Consider the following 7069-nt stretch of genomic DNA (forward strand, 5'->3'; position numbering starts at 1 on the left):
AAAGGAGCGCGAGGGAGGCGTTTTTAGATACATGAAGCCAAAATTACAAGTGAGCATGTTACAAAAGCAAACGTTACGTTACATGAGACAATAGTGACAGTTGTGCAAGTATCAAGCGCAACAAAATACAAGAGGTAGCAAACGATATGTTCTTAGAGGAAACAAGCTTCTCGGCATTGCTGGTTGAGGGAGTGGGGGGGTGGGCGGGGGAGCAGCAGGCAGATGCGAGTGGAGCGTGCGCTGGAGAGGGAGGGGGTGGGAGGACTAGGCAGCGGGAGAGAGGGAGAAAGGAGCGCGAGGGAGGCGTTTTTAGATACATGAAGCCAAAATTACAAGTGAGCATGTTACAAAAGCAAACGTTACGTTACATGAGACAATAGTGACAGTTGTGCAAGTATCAAGAGCAACAAAATACAAAAGGTAGCAAACGATATGCAATAGCATATCTGAGGGAACACGGCCTGGGGGAAGCTGGCTGGGGAGGGGGAGGAGAAATGAAAGGAAGGCTGTGTTTGCGGGGAGAGAGAGGGGAGGTGCTGGTGTGGGAGGGGGGAGGTGCTGGTGTGGGAGGAGTGCTGCTACGGCAAGGCTGTGTTTGCGGGGAGAGAGAGGGGAGGTGCTGGTGTGGGAGGAGTGCTGCTAGGGGAGGAGAAGCCCTGGCCGTGAATGCTCGTGCATGTTCACGTGAACTGCAAGAAAACGCCGGGCTGAAACCCCTTAGTTTGAAGAGGATTTTGCCGACATGAATTCGATCCTATCCATTCCTGCGGAATGGGACAGGCTCGACCTAAAAACTGTAGACGATGCATGTGGGTGCCCTAAAAATGGTCCTCTATATCAGGGCTCGACAAATCCGAAAAATGGTACTAATCCTGCAGGTCTAGTACCATGGAAAATCCCCTCGACCTGACTCCAACCCACTTGACCTCCGTCTCTGAAAACGGAGCAAAAGTGACAAGATAACAAGATTTAAAGGCATGTTTATTGCTCATTCTCTTTGTGAGCAATAAAAATGCCTTTAAATCGTGTTATCTTGTCACTTTTGCTCTGTTTTTAAAGACAGAGGACAAAAGTTAGTTTGACTTCCTACTCGCCAGAAAGGGCGAGTAGGACCTAAAAATAGCTCGTCCTCATCCATTCTCCCTCGCAAATGCGAGCGGGCGAGTGGATTTGTCGAGCCCTGTATATAGAGCAAATGGAATGCCTATCGGGGTAATAGATGTGTCCTACCAGCTATCCCCGCGTCTGAAGAACCATCCATGCCGTAACTGTTGTAACTCATTATGTACCATTTGTATGCCATATGTAAATGTAAATTGATACTTGTATAGCGCACTACTCACCCGCAAGGGTCTCAAGGCGCTTGTACAAATACCGCTGTGGAACCCATCCTGGCTTTCCCTGTGAGGTGTCCACTCCTGGGCACCCCCAAGGTGGAGGCCAGGCATCCTTAGCGTTGTGGGGGCCGTTGTGGAGATTAAGCAAGCTATTGCCCAGAGTTGCAGAGTGGGACTCCATGATTGGAATAGGCACCGAGGCGAGAATTATCTGGTCCGTGGAATTTTTGAGCCCAAGACCCGCCGAGGCGGGGAATTGAACCCTGGTCCCGGGCTAGACCTCTGCATCAGGGTCTGCCGCTCTAACCATTGAGCCACACTTCTCCACTCTCCACTCCATATCATTAACAACTGTATTTTTTGTATCCAATTCTGCACTGCCCTCTTTCTGTAACTTGGAATGTCGATTCACAAAAGTTTAATAAAAAGAATTAGTTAAAAAAAAAAAATTCTCTTAACATTGTGCTAGTATTAGAAATGTCAGTGTTGTTCTCCACAACCAGCTTACTCCCCTGAGGTGGCCTTTCAGGCCCAAAGTATTGCATCTGCATGTGATCTTCAACACAACTGACTTCATAATGATTATCGCTTAACAACATTTCATTTAGTTTTTGAAGATACAGAGCTAGGGCTTTGACAAAATACAATCCTCTTAAAGATTATGCATTGTAGTGTGGTGCAAACACAGTATCCATATATGATGGAGGGTAGTGTCACAAATCTGCTGTGGATAAGCAAGTCAATGAATGTACTTGAAGGCTTGTCAGTCTCCTAACTTGATTGAACCTGAAGGAAATAAATAAATTTTACTTCATCACATATGTGTGAGGACCATCGTTTCCACATGTACAGAAGCAGGGCTTGAAAAACCCCAAACTTTTTACTAGACCTGCAGGTCTAGTGACTTAAATAATCTACTCGGCCCAATAATAATACTCTTGACCCATAACTGGTTTCAAATAATGTGATCCTGGGAAAGTATTTAAATGCACTGAGACACCGTTTTGTTCTTTATCACGTATGAGAGCACCTTCAAATACGCACTTTCAGCACGTCTGCTGTACAGAAAACGCTTTTGTTTGATTTAATAGGCTAAACATTGCTCCATATAGAATGCAAATCTGGCCACATATAAGATACACTTGACTGCAGACTTGTGATGGAGTGTGGTGGTGTTCTGAAAAATTGTAGGGGTGCATCATAATCATTGATGTCCATACCCAAATATATTCCTATGTTGTATTAACGTTGTTTACTAGAAGTGTTCAGTAGTAACATGTGAAGGTATAAATGATAGGGAAAGTGTCCTTTTATGTAGAAGAGATTATATATTCTTCATGTTATAATATTGCAATCTGTAGTATTTGATGCCATTTGCCTAACGAAAATTACTTATACGTGATAATGGGTATGTTTAAACGTGCATCATATTAAAGTTTCACATAGATTTGATGAGGTTGCATTTAACGTGTAGGGCTACATAAAATGTTAGCAGCAAACGTACATTAATGTGCTTATATTGTAATGATGCAGAAATACCTAAATGAAATGTTCACTTACGTGTGTATTTGAAAGGCCTGTGTATTTCATGCTTATGTTGACCGATTTCTGTAGGCCTGAAATGTATTTTCCCTGGGGGCTCTGTATTGAGGGTTTAGAGAAACTTCATGTGCACGTTGAATTTGTTCTGTTCTCACGTTTCTGTTGCAGGTGGAGAAAGTCGCCTTTTTTTTCGTTAGAATAACGTATTTTATTCAGGAGAGTTAGGCTCAGGAGGATGTGATTTATTTAGCTGGAAAAAGTTGATAATTGGGAGCTGGTGTTCTTTCTCCTTGAGGAAGGCTTGGGAATCAAGGTCATCGACCAAGGAGCTGGAAGCATCGACATCGCATGGAAAATCACCTTTGAGAAATGCCCAGCGAGATGAGGTCATTTGTGTGTGTGTTCTTTGTTCTCGTGTTTTATATTAGGGATAGTGTCCTGGGGAGCAGTCAGGAGAAGAGGTGAGGTGATCGAAGGAGACAGAAGGAGCATCTTAGAAAGAGCTCTGTAGCTTTGGCTACTTGGCCCATACAATGCTATTGTGTTTTAATCCAGGAGCCTAAATCGATATTACTATTTTATGCCCTTGTTCGGTTATAATCAATAATATCCCAATAACGGCATAGTAATCATATCCATAATTCAGTCGTAGCACATGCTGTCACATTAAGCAAGGCTACTTCCCCAGACTCCTAGAAAGCACAACGAGTTCTCTAAACAAACCAAACCTCCAGCAACCTGGGAAATCCCCCTTGCTTTTGTTTTGATTTCGTCCTAGAACTCCAGTAAAGCACTGTAAGAACGGCCAGTTCTTAGTGACATCTTTATTGACGTCTTATGTCCAACCTTACGTCAAACCCGGCACCTTTCAGGTATAAATATACCAACGTTGCCTTAAGCAAACACACGGTGGTGGTTTTGGAGCAGAGCAGCTACCTACTTGCCCGAGAGCCCAGCTGATGCGAGAGCCCACGGACGCTGCCCCTCCCTTTTGACGCACTGAGAGAGACACTGTCTTTTCTCCTGCCGAGACATCCAGCTCCAGTGTTTCCAGATACCTTCGCGGGTTACTGGGATATTGAGCCCTGAGAGAGAGATACAAGACCTCCTGCTTTCTAATACCCAGGTACGGAGCTGACTAAACCCTTGAAGAGAATTCTTGAGTCAGATTCTTGGCAAAAACAAACTTAACTTAAACTGCTACTTACTTACTCCTTCCCACGTATTAGGCTTAGGTCAGGTACACCGGGGTAGGCGTAGTTAGAAGCACCAGTTGAGTACGTTAGTCAATGTATATAAGTATATATATATATTTCATCTATTTTAAAGTATCTTATGGCTAAGAAACCATATCAATGCTTTTACAGTATTATTTCTTAATCCTCCTTTTACTGTACGCACTTTACTTTACTATGAGTATTGCAATTGTGGCAATTCATTTCTCTTGTATGAGAAAGAAGACTGCTCAATAAATAACACATTTTATTGAAAACGCCCGTCTCTCTTTTCTCTTTTCTCTGGTGAAACTAAGTATGCCCGATTGACTGAGTGAAATAGCTGTCTTTTGTTTTCACACGACTCTAGAGATACACTCTTATTCTGAGGGAGCAAAGTTGTCATATTATATGGTTGTCAGAAGCGAATCCCTTCTTGTCTATCCAGGGAGGTTAAACTCCTCCTCGTTTATTCGAGAAACTTTCTAGTGACCTCTGAGCTAGCTGGCAAAACTTAAGTCTAATATAGTCAGTAGAGACCTAGTCGACCTCAGTCCTACGTCTACACTGCTGAATATATTATTCCAATGCGCAGAGCCTATTGGGAATATAGGAACTACACTACAATGTGAGTGTACTTCCCTTTTGTTGTATATCGACTGAACGACATGCGGACAGGCTGCCAGGATATAGGAGCAGGGAGGCCGGATTAAGTAACGAAGAGAACGACAAACTTGTGAGGCCAACCCCTAGTGGTTTTATCGTTCTTCCGCCAAAGGCTGACCTAATTGAAAGAGGTTCCAGACTGCAGCGATTGATCGCCCAGCTCCTATGGAAGAATATCGCCGACAACTTTTATAAAAACTGTGGCTCCTCCTGGCAGACAAACCCGGCAAGATCACATCCCATTCACAGATATGATCTAAGCGGTACAAACAGATACAGATGACATCAAAGGAACATTGAATTTACTCCTCTTTTATGAGAAACAGCACACTTTGCAAATTGAGAATAGCATCCTGTGAACTGTTAATCGTCCAAAAGTATATAAGACTTTTTCATTAAACCAGCATTCTCCATTTGGGCAACGAACTCCATTTGGAATAAGAATCAGTCCTGAGGAAGGTGTACTAAAAGAAAGCCAAAACGCCGCGTCGACCTTTTTGATTCTTCTTGCTTTCATTATGTATTTCATGTAAATTTTTATTAAAATGTCTATTGTGATATGTTTTTAACAATGTTTTGATATGTATTATGAACTGTAAATTGATTGAGTAAATAAATCTAAAACATTGTTTTACCAAACATGCATCTTGACAAGTCTCAATGATTAAATACCTAGCCTTTTGATAATATCATAAAGAGTTATATAGTATTTGTTATAACCTATGATTGTCCCTAATGCTATATTGTGTAACTGATGTGTATAGACAATTAAAATACATTATATTGTACCTTTGCCTTTCTCGCCGACTTTACGGCATGCCTGTTGAATCACCATACCCCTATTATTAACACTTAAATAGGACAATCCTCTGTTGTCCACCTAGTTGGGACATTTTTGGTTTTCGACTACCTTCTTAGGAAGTCTTCATGTGCGGACACCTTTTTCCTGATCTTGCTGGTGGAATGCTACGCAGGGGTGTCACAATAGTGGTAGTGTTGGGACAGACTAATGCTTTTTCTTTATCCACGCCAGATGAAGACCGATCTTGATGTGGGGGCAATCATTGCCTGTGTTCTGCTTCTGGAGATTGTTATTCTGTTCATGATCCTTCGTATTAAGTTGGTTCATAGGTTTGGATTTGTATTAGTTCATATGTACTTTTACAACCTCGTAATGAGGTGCTTGTATATCCAGTTGTTTTTGGCTTTGTAATAAAACAACTAAATTAGAATCCGGAGTTTGTGGTTCTTCAGAGCCACAGCCCTTGTAAATGGTGATCTTGTGAATGTTTGGTTTCTCCCCTCTACACTTATCAGCAGGCAACAAAGATCCATCGACCCTGAGTGCCAGAGTAACTTTTGTAGAGGAACTCAACCTTTTTTCACTTGCCTCTTAATTCATTAAATGCATTGTCATCAGCGCTTGGCCAGGAATGTCTCACACATCATGTTTAAAAAGGATCACTTTTAATAAATACATAACAAAAGCATAAAGTAGCAGTCCACTGTTTGTTGCAATCAGCAGCTTTTACATTGAAATGGCCACAGAATTTGCCACTGATGTGGTTTTAAAACTATATAGTGTAGAATGGTTGAAAATAAGGTTTCTGCAAATATTTGTCATTTGCACATCACCAAGTAAAGCGTTCTGATTTGTTTTACTCCGACTTAAATCTTTGTTTTGCATCACACCTCTGAATTTCAAGTTATTTCATAATTTCTGATCTACTTGTACTGTTCATTTACAAGCTGTTCAAATGTTGTTTTAGAGAAAAAAACGGTAATTTTACTTCATTTTGTTTCACAATTATTGCCAAATATCTCACTTGACAAAAAGCATTAACTGTAAAAAGAGAAAAAAAAGTAAACACCATTTTCCAGGAACACATGAGCAACAATTAGTAAAATGACAAACTGACATTGGACCTCTGTCCTTGAGCAGTTGACATACGTGTCAAGATAAAACAAGATTTAAAGGCGTTTTAATTGCTCATTCACTTTCTGAGAAGTGTACTCTATTTAGTCTTTCTATGTCGATTTTTATCAACACATCACTGAAGGTATGGAAATCAATTTAATTTAAAATACAGCGCAGGAAGCGTGGCCAAGATGGCGGAGTGAGCGGATGTGTTTCGCTCGAGCTCCGTCCCCGCTGGGCCCATGGCACTCCCACAGCACCCACAGCCCTTTAATTCCCTGTTGAAGACGAGGAGCACCGCCCTGCGCCGCATCCGGGGCCTGCTACCCGTCTACCAGAGCGAGAAATCTGCTTCCCGACTCTTTCCGGGGCCTAGTGGTGCGGTGTGGCCT

The sequence above is a fragment of the Lissotriton helveticus genome, chromosome 3_1 (genome assembly GCF_964261635.1).
Source record: "Lissotriton helveticus chromosome 3_1, aLisHel1.1, whole genome shotgun sequence".
Taxonomy (NCBI): domain Eukaryota; kingdom Metazoa; phylum Chordata; class Amphibia; order Caudata; family Salamandridae; genus Lissotriton; species Lissotriton helveticus.